At 36.6% G+C, this 14014-nt stretch overlaps 1 protein-coding gene across 2 annotated transcripts in view; it reads left to right on the forward strand.

The window, feature by feature from the left end:
• The window catches only part of FRS3 (FAR1-related sequence 3), a 30762-nt gene that overhangs the window by 12560 nt on the left and 4188 nt on the right, over nt 1-14014 (forward strand). The window lies entirely within an intron of this gene.

The raw sequence follows: 14014 nt of genomic DNA on the forward strand, positions 1-14014 counted from the left end.
TAAGTTTTTTTTTTTTGATAAATAAAATGCTGTAAGTTCCGTCTCTATACTATTGTCATTGTCAATTGTCATAGAGGAGAAACTACCAAGACCTTTCTTTTGAGGGAGGTCTAAAGTTCCTTTTAGATTTCAGGATTGGCTTCTTTCAACATTCCAGAAAGGACCAATTTGGTATCTTATTATTGCCAATTGATTAAAGACATGTTGACATGTATGTTTTTAAGTCATTTGATGGTTTATGGTTGTTCAGTCACTAAGGTACTATTACATCTTAAAACATGTTACTGGGACAGGAGAAAACTTTCTTCCATGAAAGTGTCTTGGTAGGGTTTTCTGAAATGTCATTAATTCCATTGGCTGTTTTATTTGGAACCAAACAATAAAAACTTTTTATTCAGAAAGATTTACTTTGAATAATTCATAGGTTCTAAACATATTTCATTAATGACAGATATATGCAAGGCCTGGGGCCCCAAACTATGAGTCTTTCTTTTAATGGGGGTTCCCATTGAGTGGATTTTGAAAGGTTTCTGCTGACTAATTTGTTGATTCTAAATTTATTTTGTAACAACAACTATATGCACGGCTCAGTTTGTAAAACTTTCTTACTTATCAAAAAAATTGTAAAACTTTCTTTTAGTGGGTCTTATTGGAAGGCTTACCTAATTGGAAATTGATTTAATGGAATGATATCACATCTTTCTATGGGACCTCCAGAATTTTAATGATCATACAAATGAATGTGGTATATTGGTTGTTGCAGTAATTAAACAAAGATTGCATGCCCTGCTGTCAACATGCATCATGTTGGCAATGAAGCCAATGAACTCAATTTATCTAAACTGTAACTCTGATTTTGTTTAAATTGTTAGTTGTAGTGCATAAAATTTCTGCTTATTTTCTTTGGCAACCCGGGGATTCAAGAGGATTATTTGCTTAATTGTGACATGATCTGCAAAGCTACAAGTAGGGTAGGTTGGATCTAGAGAATGGATTTTAGAGAACTCTGCTTTATTGTGGCAGTAGCCACTGAGGTTTTCTAGATGGCATTAAAATTTTCAATACTTAGTAATAAGAAGAAAAGTAGAGATTCCATCCCAATGATTAGGACTTGCATTGTTCACTTGTTATCAGTGATTTAAAAGGCGTGCCTAGGCGCACAGGCGAGGCGCATTTTAGGGTAGGTGCCTCGCCCAGGTCCTAGGCGCAGCCCATTCAAAAGGTGCACGCTTGGTGTTTCTAGGCGTGCGCCTGGTGCGCTTTGCACCTTAGCCCAGGTGTGTGCCTTTTGAATGGGCTGCGCCTAGGACCTGGGCGAGGCGCCTACCCTAAAATGCGCCTCGCCTGTGCGCCTAGGTGCGCCTTTTAAATCACTGATAACAAGTGAACAATGCAAGTTCCAATCATTGGGATGGAATCTCTACTTTTCTTCTTACTACTAAGTATTGAAAATTTTAATGCCATCTAGAAAACCTCAATGGCTACTACCACAATAAAGCGGAGTTCTCTAAATTCCATTCTCTAGATCCAACCTACCCTACTTGTAGCTTTGCAGATTATATCACAATTAAGCAAATGATCCTCTCTTGAATCCCGGCTTCGAGAACCCCCTATTTGGTAATGTTGTCCGTTCATTCATCCCAATAAAATATCTTCTAAAAGCAATTAAAACTATAAAATCATTATTTTTTGTGTGAAAACTCAGAATTTAAGACCCTAACATGGACTTGTTTGGGCTTGCCTCGAGGGGCGTGGCACAAAGGCGACTCGTAGAATTAGGAATGTAATATGTCACATTAGCTACTTGATTTAATTGAGAAAAAAGAGATTGATGATGGAGTGACAAGGTGGCTGGAAAGGGATTTCGAGGAAGAAGGGATTAAGAAAGCTATCTTTCTAATGGATAGATCCAAGGCTCCAGGTCCAGATGGCTTTACAATGGGTTTTTATCAAGACTGTTGGGAGGTGTTGAAAGAGGATTTAGTTGAAGTCTTTAAGGAATTTGCAGACAATCACATTATAAGCCCTGGAATTAATGCCACCTTTTTGGCCTTGATACCTAAGAAGAATGATGCCAACCACCCAAAAGATTATAGGCCTACTAGTCTGGTGACAAGCATCTATAAAATTCTGGGTAAAGTGCCTTTCGTTGAGGATCAAAACAATCCTCCCTTCTATCATTAGTGAAACCCAGGGGGCTTTCATTTAAGGGCGACAAATAACAGATCAGATCTTAATTGCGAATGAGTGTGTGGAGGAAATGAAAAGGTCTAGTAAGAGAGGTTTCATTTGTAAATTGGATCTTGAAAAGGCCTATGATTTGGTGGACTGGAAGTTTCTATTAGAGGTTATGCGAAACTGTGGATTTGGGGACAAGTGGTGTAGTTGGATTTTTGGGTGTATCAGTACTTGTCACTACTCTATTTTGGTAAATGGTATGGTGAGGGACTTTTTTCCAGCTTGAAGGGGTGTCAGGCAAGGGGATCCACTCTCACCCTTCCTTTTTACCTTAGTAGCTGATGTGATTAGTAGGATCATTACTAAGGCTGACAGTGAAGATGCCATTAGGGGTTGGAGAATAAGGAGACACCAAGTCTCCGTCACCCACCTTCAGTTTGCAGATGACCTAATGATCTTTTGTGAAGGAGGTTTTAGCGAAAAGGTAGCAAACCTAAAGGAGCTAATCAAAGGTTTTGAAAGTATTTCTAATTTGAGAATAAATTTGGAAAAGAGCTGCATAGCGGGTATAAATTTGGAGGTAGGGGAGGTCGAGGCTATTGCGGAGTGTCTTGAGTGTTCCACCTCTGCTTGGCCTATGTCATATTTAGGGCTTCCTTTAGGGGCAAATCCTAGGGAGAGTAAATTTTGGACCCCGGTGATAGAAAAGTTTGAGAAGAGATTAGCCTCATGGAAGAGGAATTATGTCTCTTTAGGAGGGAGAATTACCCTAATAAGAGCTACGTTGGCTAACTTACCTACCTATTTTTTGTCTGTTTTTAGGATACCAGTTAGGGAAGCTAGGAAACTGGAGAAGTTGATGAGAGATTTCTTATGGGAGCCGGGACAAGAAAAAAAGGATCACTTGGTTAATTGGGAAATTGTGTGCAGAAGTAAAGAAGAGGGGGGTTTGGGACTTGGGAGGGTAACTAGAAAAAATCAAGCTCTGTTAGGGAAATGGTTGTGGCGATGGCCATTAGAAAGAGAGAGATTGTGGCATGAGGTGGTGGGAAGCATTCATGGGAGGCCAGAGAATGGATGGGATGCTGGTGTATCAAGGCAAGCTAACCTAGCAGCACCTTGGAAGGCCATTCACAACACCCTTCCTCAATTCCTCAATTTTATTAGGTATGAAGCTTGTTCTGGCAACACTGTTCATTTTTGGGAGGATATTTGGGTAGGAGACACACCTTTAAAGGATATGTTCTCTTCGCTTTTTTCTGTTTCTTTGTACAAAAAAGAGGTGGTCTCAAAATTTTTCTCACCTTTGGGAACACCCTTAGATCCTACTTGGGATTTTGGGTTTCATAGAGGACTTAGGAATGATGGAATTGAATCTCTTTCTGTTTTGCTTGGTTGTCTTAATCAGGTTTGTTTGGATCCCTCCAAGCCAGATAAGAGGGTATGGACTCCTAGACCCAATGGAACCTTCACTTGTGCTTCTTTCTTCAAGTCCATCTCTCAACTTTCTACTCACCAACCCTTTCCGTCAAAAGAAATTTGGTGCAGGCCAGTTCCCCAAAAAATTATGGCGTTTTGTTGGGAAGTATTCCATGGGAAAGTAAACACTCTAGATAACCTACAAAAGAGAAGACCTTTCATCTGTATCTCTCCTAATTGGTGTATCCTCTGTAGAGCTCACGGTGAGGATTGTTATCACCTATTAATATCTTGTCTCTTTTCTACAGACCTTTGGGCTTGGCTACTTTCGTTGTTTGGGAGTAGTTGGAGTCTACCAGCAGAAGTTCACATGCTCTTCAACCATTCTACCTTTTATTGGCCTACAACAATAGGGAGAATTATGTGGAGATGTGCTTGTGCTGCCTTGATTTGGACTCTTTGGGAAGAAATGAATATTAGAATTTTTCAAGAGAAGGAAAGGAGCAGTCAGGAATTGAAAGACTGTGTGTTAAATAGGGCAATACCTTGGCTGAAGACCTTGGAAATCTTTCATCAATTCTCCTTTAATGACCTTTGGAGAAATTGGTCAGCAGTAGCGAGGTGTTTATCTCTAAAGGACAAATCAATTACAAGCTGGTCTCCTCCATCCGAAGGCTCACTGAAGTTGAACTTTGATGGAAGTAGCATGGGTAATCCAGGATTATCCGTAATGGGGAGTGCTTTGAGAAACGAGAAGGGAGAGATTTTGTTGCTCTACTCAGGTCCCTTGGGAATTGGGGACTCCATCAAGGCAGAACTTTTAGCTGCTATACAAGGGGTGCAATTTGCAAACCTGCTGGGGGTACAACACCTAACAATCGAGGGGGATTCCAAAGTGGTGGTGGGTTGGTTGAAAAATCCTAAAGAGGCTATGTGGCGTTACAAGAATGAAATGAGGAAATTTAGTTGGTTGACAAGGAATATGTTGGTCACTGTACAGTGGGTGGGGAGATCAGCAAATACTTTGTCAGATGTGTTAGCTAAGCAAGGGGTAAATAGGGAAAAAATGTTTTGGGCTCAGTTGTGATTCTTGCTTTTCTTTCCTAGTTTACTTGTAAGATTCAAGGAGGGGCTGCAGCTTGCGCCTCTCCCTGGGATGTTGTATGAACTCACTCTAAATCTGCTTCTGAATTAATAAATTTATTATCATTCATAAAAAAATGTTTTATATGTTTGATTTCATTTTTAAATTCTCATTTGAATATGCTTTACATATTATGTTTATGTATTTTAATTTTAGATAATAGGTTTTTTAAAACATTTATTTTAAAATTTAAGTTTATATTTTTTATAATTTTTTGGCATTTTTTTGATTTTTTTAGCTTTTTTTTTATTTTTTAAATTGTGCGCCTTGCCTTGCGCCTTTCGCTTTTAAAACACTGCTTGTTATACGTGGGCCACTATCCTCTGTCCTTGAAGATCCATTACTAATTTGTATAATTTTTCCTCCATATTCAGTTATGACCTGTATACCTGGATACCTGTACAAGGGTGTCATGTCATGTTGATAAATCAATTTTTAGTGTTAGTTCCATATCTGTCACTCTGTCCAGCTGTGTCCTTGCTGTATCCGTGTAATGTATATTATGACTTATGATGTGTAAGGGACATGTAGCAAGGTTTTAGGAAGACCTCTGGTTGAAAGTGTTCCTCTTGTCTTGGCTGATTATTGAAAGGTGGCACCAGCTATCTGAGATCTTTTGTTTTTTTTTTTTTTTTGGGGGGGGGGTGCTCTGAGATTTGGATAGGCATACAAGGAAAAAGAAAATAAGGAAATTCCACAAGAGAACTGAATTAGGGTCAACTAATCTGATGTAAATCATCATTGTCATGCAAGCCTTTATGCCAACTATATGGGGTCAACTACATGAATCCTGTTTTCCATTCCATTCTGTTTAATGCCATATCTACTGTTAAACCATGAGCGCTTGAATTATTGATAAAAGAAATTATGACCACTTAATTCATTTCTTACTACCTCAACATGTGTCCTTTTGGTCTACTCCTAACCCTTCTAGTCCCTTCAACTTGCAACAGATCACTTATTGTTATTTTTTTATCAGCAACAGATCACTTATTCTTACATGTGTTGCCAATGGTCTTCTATGCACGAAAACCATCTTAGTTTACTTTCTCTCATATCATCTATTGGATCTCCTCTGAGGTTCTTTTGAATGATTTCATTCTGACCCTATCCTTTCTAGTTTTTCCACTCATCCATCTCAGCATGCACATTTCTGCCACCTCATTTTCTGGGCATGTTGTTTCTTGACTGCCCAGTACTCTGCTCCATACAGCATAGCTGGCCTTACAGTTTTATAGAATATTTCTTCTAAGCTAATTCAATGAGTGGCGTCATCTCTGGAGGGATGAACCTCCTGAGATGACGGTTTAGGTGATTCGGTAGGAGGTTACTCGCGGGAAGGTTAACGTTAACCCCTGCAATGTTCTTTAAAGGGGGAAAGTAATGAAGAGTTAATCTATTCCACTTACGTATATCATGTACATGGATGGTTAGGAATTGCATAACCATCTGGAAACTGGTATATGGCAACATTATTTTTGGGACTTTTCTTTTGGACTAGTACCCTTTTCTCAAGAACATAATTACCTATTATGTTCCTGGTATTTTTTCTCCATTTGGTGGGTGGAAGCTGGGGAAGAATACTTGGGAAATATCCTGCTAGATATTTTCTGGAGCACTTGGGAGGATATAAATTTTAGGACTTCTGAGGATTTAACAAATCTGATAAATGTAGAGCTGATAAACATGCATACATACTTATTAGGTTATCATCAAGGTGCAAAAAGAGTTGGGTCATTGGGCTTTTAGACCTGACAAGATTAGAGGTGCTTGACTGCTTTATTATTAGAGATTGGTATTGGCTTAGTTGAGGTGACAAAGTGTCATGTAGGCATTTCATTCTGTTAAACTGAGCCAAGATCTTGTCAACTAGGCATTGCCTAGTGGTAAAATAAATAAATGAATAAATATATTCCATAATGTAGATATAATTTTTTTATAAGCAATGTTGATAACTTGTACGTAAAGTGTTATTTAATTACTTGTTAGTTCTAAATTATTAAACTACAAATTAGACTACTAAGCAATTATCAAAAACAAAAAATACTAAATGATTAAATGACTAATATCATGCACCTGATTAGAAATGAAAGAATTTTTGAATAACCTGCCTGGTTCAGTTTTTCACGCATAGAGAATGATTGATGGTTACTCTTCTAGTGACTAGGAAGGGGTAGGGGTGAGCACTATTTGATTTCATATTATATATTTTATAATATATAATATATTATATGTTATAATATATATAATAGAGTATATATTATTAAAATTCAGTTTTAACCGAAATAACCGAAAATTTTGGTTTTTCTAAATTTCAGTTTCGGTCTTTAACTGAATAAACCAAATGCTCACCCCTAGGAAGGAGGTTTAAACTTGTTTTAATATTTTAAAAATAAGGCATAATTAATTTTCAGCTCATACTAAATTGCTTCTATCTATAGTACCCACCTATATGGTAACATAGGTGATTGGCCTTAAAAATTCCTAGTTGACACCTAGCTGGCACTTTAACTGCACTTATTGGTATGGTATATCCAGATCATCCCTCAATAATAAGGTTAATCATTGTCTTTCTGTTTTGCATCCTTGAAACACTTATCATTTTCAAATGAAGTGATAAATTATTATCTTTATCTGCAACTTAATGGTTGAATGCAGGTAAATAAATTAGTCCAAGAGATGGATATTTGCTTAGCGTCGTAGAAATTTAGAAAATAAGAGCATGGGACTTGTATATATAATAAAACTAAGATGGATTAACATAGCATGTTTGTAACAGTGCTATTAATAAGTTGAGGCATTTTTTTTTAATCTTTTATTGTTAACTTGAAATTTAATGATTGTGGTAAAAGAATATTATGTTAAACTTAAGTGGTATTTTTATATAATAGCATAATGCGGTACAGTGATAATTAGTTGTTTCGGCCTTCCTAGTCGATGCGATGACTAGGTGTGAGTGGTCAATCATAGAAAATATATATTCTAAAAGATATTGGTGCAAGTTCATCTATAAGTTAATAGATAAGAGGAAGACTGGATAGACCAGGACAGGGAGTTTCTGCCTGTTCTTTCAAAAAGTGTAACCTGATTATTTGGTGTGCCCCTTTGTTTTTGCCAAGTCTGTGCCATCACACCACTGATTGGCAAAATATTTAAAGAACTTCATATCTTTTTATAATACGTCTTATTCCCATTTATATCACCATCAACAAATCATGTACCATTACCACCATAATACTTTTAGCAATTAGCATGAATGTGCCAGCATAAAAGAATATATGATACTATTTAATAATTAGAGATAAACACAGGCAAATAGAGTTTCAAAATTACTTCATAGGTTGATTATGCCAACTAATTGTTAGTTAACTAATCGACCTAGTTGATGCTTAGTCGTCCCAAGCTACCGCATCATGAGTGATCTGTATTTAATCTTTTATTGATTACTAGTCGAACTTTGATATCACTGGCTTATAATAGATAAAACAGAAAGGCATCATAGGTAGAGAGATTGTTTAAAACAAATTTTGGTACATAGGAGAGGCTAATAGTTAAAAATGTCTCTGGGATAATAGTAGTCAAGCTCAAGCATTTAAAGATGAAGTTTTAGATGCTAAAAGAAGGGATAGAATTATACCAATTAAACTTGTTCTGGAGAGTAACTAATTAACACAATTAGTGTTTGTGCATCTCAAGTAGGACCATTGAAAGAAAATTTGGACAAAGTTGTTCAAGAAACTCCAATTATTGAGGAAAGAGTGTTTACTGGAAAAGATATGATAGGATGCATAAAGTATAGGTTATGGAGAAAAGATGAGATCGGAGATGCAATTTTGAATTTTGCATTAGGCGTTTGATCTTGCAAGAACAATTGGATAATTTCAGAAAAAGTATAAATACTTGTTTACTTTTAGAGGGAAGAGAACCATTCCCAGATATGAGTAGCAAAAGGACAGGATAAAAGTAGATGATTTATTGTCTCACCACTATTCAAGCAAAGACTGCAAACATGTGGGGATAAGCACCGGTTTGGTCTCTTTTTTTGACCCACATCCAAAGTGTTAATTTTTTAGAGTACCACTTCCCAACAAAAAGCCTTACCTTTGGGGATATTGGAGCACACCATGCTTATTTAGCAGGAAAAGAGTTGACCACATTAGTATAAGTCAACAAAGCATTGAAAAACGAGGAAATAGACAAGCAACCTGATGAAGACTCTGACCAAATTCTGCCATCGGGATAGAACTGATCCAAGAAAACCGAGCTTAGAAGAGAAAGGAGCTCATTTGTCGAACCCATTTCTGAGTCCCTCAAACCTTTCCTTAAACCCAAATCCCAAGAATCCCCAGAAGCACGAATGTAAGAGATGACTTTAAGCTTGTTCAAGGAGAGGGAGTAGATAGCCAGGAATCTGTCCTTTAGAGGGGAGTCCCCAAGCCATGTATATCCCAGAAAAGAATTTTATTACCTGAACAAGCATCAAATCTGATGAACTGAGAGAACAAGGGTAAAATACCAACAATAGCTTTCCATGGGGAGGAAGAAGAGGCCTTGGGGTCTAGTTCAGCATCCCATCCGTTTGCTGCCAATCCATGGATACTCCCCACTACTCTATGCCATAAACTTTCCTGCTCCTTGGGGAATCTCCACGACCATTTGCCTAGCAACGCTGTGTTTCTTGCTCTAATATTTCCAATCCCTAGCCCCTCTTTATCTTTTTCTCTAGAAAGTACTTCCCACTTCACCAAATGATTCTTTTTTATGTCTCCTGGTTCCGAAAGGAAGTCTCTCATTATCTTCTCAATCTGGTTTGCTACCTTAGTAGGCACTTTGAAGGTAGACAAGAAGTACACTGACAGATTTGCTAATATAGACTTAATTAGGGTGATTCTTCCCCCAAGTGAGATGTAATTTCTCTTCCAACCTACTAACTTCTTTGTGAATCTTTCCAAAATTGGGTGCCAAAATCTTCATTTGTTTTGCTGCTGAAAAAGAAAAGAAAACCATGTGGTGGAATCTAAAGGGAGAAAAATTAAAAGAGTTTAAGGATAAAACAGAAGCTGTTGAAAAATGGAATGTAGGAAAAGGAATTAATGATATGTGGTTTCAGAAGACAAGCTTCATAAAAGAGTGACTAAATAGGTTCCTCAAATATCCAAAGGTAAAATACATTTGTCTAAACTCTAAAGAGAGTAGGCGCAGTGATTTAAAAGGCACGCCTCAGGTACGCCTAGGCACATAGGCGAGGCACATTTTAAGGGTATGCGCTTCGCCTAGGTCCTAGGCGGAGCACTTTCAAAAGGTGCATGCCTGGTGTGCCTAGGTGTGCACTTGATGCACCTTGTGCCTTAGCCAGTCGTGTGCTTTTTTAAAATTTTTACATTTATTTTGCTTTCTTTTTTTGAACCTAGCGGCTGGTCTGGGGTCTCTGAGAAACCCCAATTTGCTAATGTTGTTCATCAATTCATCCTAATAAAATATCTTCTTAAAAGGCAATTAAAATTATAAAATCATTATTTTTTTTTTCTGTGAGAATTAAGAATTTAAGACCCTAACATGGACTTGTTTTGACTTGCCTTGAGGGGCTTGGTACAAAGGTGGCTCGTAGAATCAGGAATGCAATATATTTTACATCACATTAGCAACTTGAAGTAATGCAATTGAGGAAAAAAAAAGGAGATTGTGGATCTGGGAGGTGTGGACTGGATAGGACCTTTCCTTTGGCACTTTTTTATTTTTGTCACTTGTGGATGCTCTTGCATATCATCCTGATATTTTTCCATTACACCCAGCAAAAATCTTGTTAGGCCTGGCAAATAAATTGAATTGGAGAGACCTTAAGAGTGTGATAAAAATACTTAAAAATAAGCTAAGAAAGTAAGTTGAGCTATTCTTAAGACACATTATAGATTATACAAGAAGCTAGGTTCAAAATAAGGTGAAAAGAATATGTACAAACTCTCAAGAAGGGAGAAGAAAATAAAGATCTAGATCATTTCAAATGTATCAAAAGTGAATATCAAATAGTTTTAATAAAAAATAAGGAGACTAAAGGTGGAGAACTTATTTTTAAAGATTGCTGAGTGAGGAACATGTTGGGAGTGCAAATTTTGAAGGTCTTGTTGGGAGTTGGAAGTTGTATGTAGTTTAGGGAAAAGAGACATATTTGTAGAATGAGGACATGCTCGTAGAATAGGAGTTGGGACATGTTAATCATCTTTTTCTTCACTGCGAGATGGCACATCAACTCTAGGAAAATCTCAAACAAGGACTCCTTACTCCTTTGGAGAATGAGGACATTTGTTCATGGTGAGGTAGAGTAAAAGGGCACAGGAAGCTCAACAGAAGATGCCTGTTGGAAACAGCTTGCATGATCTCATGGTGCCTATGGAAGAATAGAAACATTAAAATCTTTGAAAACAAGAACTCCTCTGCTCAACTAGTTTTAAAAAGAGCCAGAGCCTTTACGTATGAATTCCTTCATACAAACTGCAGGTTCGAGGACATGTCTACATCTCAAGTTGAGCATGACCTTGTAAGCTGGAAACCGCTGGACCATGGAGAACTCAAAATAAACTTTGATGCCCCGAGAAGAGGAGATGGTAGGTATGCGATTGGAGCTATTGTTAAGATGAGGACAGAAAGGTGCACTGTGTTCTTAGTAGGGACTTGGGGATCCGCTCAATCAACAATGTGGAAGCATGGGTGGCATTCGAAGCACACAGATTAGCAGCAAATTATTGGAACAGAAAGATTGCCATTGAAGCAGATTCAAACCTAGTTATGGATGGATTGAAGGGGAGAAGGGACTCTCCCTGGAAACAAAAGGGAAGTGGAGGTAGGATTGTAACAAGGTTGGATCTAGTTAAATCCAAATTCAATTTGATTAGTGAAACCCTATACCAAATACAATTCAGAATCTTATTGGATCTGGTGGTGTCAGATCTAGTTTGATTCTGGTTGGATTCTTATATTTGGTTATAGTCTGATTGATCATTTTAAGAAATAGATAAAAATAGTAAAAGAATTCATGACTCTTTGGTTTACATACTTAGAATATACTAGTAAATTTGTATGCGCATTGTAGGAGTGCAAATGGATTGGATCATTTTGTCGGGTTTGGATACCCCCATTTTGGATTTTCATATCAGATCGGATCGAATAGTAGGATCTGATTAAACATTGGATCAGATTTGGATGTCTGACATCCTTAACAAATTCAGATTCAAATCAATGTTTGTGAGATCTGATCGGATCTTTGGGTCGAATCAGATCTACGGTTTGTAGTATTGGATCGGATTCAGATATACTCTGATATGAACCCGATTCGATCTGTTTGAATCCTTAGCACATTGCACGTAAAATTTCTTATCTTTATCAGAATATACGAAACAAAGATTAAGTAGTCAAAGCATAGTGTGCTGGTGGATTTAAATTCTGTATTCCGTTTCCATTATTAATAAAAATACTTCTTATTTGTCATATCATTTTTTCTTAACATAATAATTATTTAATATTAGGGATATGCACAATTTTTTTGTATTTTCTATAAATTTTTGTCTATCTACTTTTTGATTTTTATTATGTAATTATGTCATCATGGCTTAACCCATTTGACTCGAACGGAAAATGCTTTTATTTTGGGTGGCTCTAAATTTTATATTCCTTTTCATAATTAATTATAAAATTATTCTTGTTTAATTTGACAAATGTATAATATTTGTCATGTGTCATTTTTTCTATAATTTTTTTTTTATTTTGTAATTTTTTTGATCTATTTTAATTTTATTATTTAATTACAATATCATTAGTTGACCCATGTTACCCAAACGGTTGGACTAATGAACTACCACTTAGATGGGAAAAGGTTTTGTATTCGTGTTAGTTTATTTTTTTGTTCCATTTCCATCATTAATAGAAATATTTCTTATTTATCAAACTTATTTTTGTACCAAATGTTTTCTACAAAATTCCTGTATTTTTAATAACTTTTTATGCTTCTGAAATTTTTATTATTCAATTATGGCATTATAGGTTCACCCATTTGACCTAAAAGTTTGAACCATTGACCCACCACCTGAATAAGAAAATGGTTTAGTTTCTAGGTTGGTTTTAAACACAGGTTTTGTATTGTTGGAATTATTGGTGAAAAACAAAAATACCTCAGATATATGATTTAATGAGAGAAAATGGAGCACCTTTAAATATGGGTCTTAATGAGAGGGAATTGGATGAAGTGAAAAGTAGTAGCTGAAAGTTTTCTGCCCTCATAGTTAGATAGGGACCAAATTCAAAAGTTGGTGTTTTAGTCAATAAAAGTTCCACTAATTTCATCTATTTTTACATACCTTAAATATAGCATTTAATGAGAGGGATTAGGAGATAATACCTTAAGTATAGGACTTAACGAGAGGGAATAGATTAATGAACTTAAAAGTAGTAATTGGAATTAGGTTTTTTATTGCTCTCATAATAAAGGACCAAATTCAAAAATAGGGGTATTTTAGCTTGGTGTGTGTGTGTGTGTATGAGCCAGATCGTATTCATTTCATAGGACTATATCCTATTTTCCAACTCCTAGCTTGGTCCAACTTTATAATTGGGTCATCTTAGTCCAAGATAATTGGATCAGATCCTGTGTTAGGTGATTCATGCAAAATTATGTGGGTGGGTTAACACCCCTGAGAAGTGACTTCTTTCTAAGTTACTATCAGGAGGAGAGTGACCCAAAGCTCCCACAACGGTCAATCATTTGTATCATCTTCTATTGTTTCTTGATTGTCCTCCATCAATGTGGCCACTGTAGTTTAAGTGAGATGGGGGTTTGGAGCCACATCTTGCCATTGTAAGTGAGGATTCTTATTAGATGTCATTTGGTCATCATGGATTTGAAGAGAAAAAGGAGAATTCCATGTATATATAAGGTTGAATAACGAGTCTAATGACCATTATTTTCTTTTCCCATTTTGAATATCCTGCATCTTGGTGACGTCTTACTTGTGGGTCTGCAACTTGTTTTTAGGATTGTGTTCCTTCAAGTTTGCATCATTTTGTTCTTATGCATTTATATGGAGTTTCATCTCTCTCTCTCTCTCTCAACCGGTATGAAAATCATGTCTTTTTGTTGAAGAATGATGATAATATTCCATTGTTTGTACTGTGCATATTGTTATTGCTCATAGGGTACAGGGAGTTTTGATAGGGGTTGCTGGAACCTCCAAGCTTGTCATTTGCACTTATATTTAAATGGTGTCTTGTTTGGTGGATACATGA

This window comes from Nelumbo nucifera, chromosome 7 (assembly GCF_055504915.1).
Source record: "Nelumbo nucifera cultivar China Antique chromosome 7, China Antique-T2T, whole genome shotgun sequence".
Lineage (NCBI taxonomy): Eukaryota > Viridiplantae > Streptophyta > Magnoliopsida > Proteales > Nelumbonaceae > Nelumbo > Nelumbo nucifera.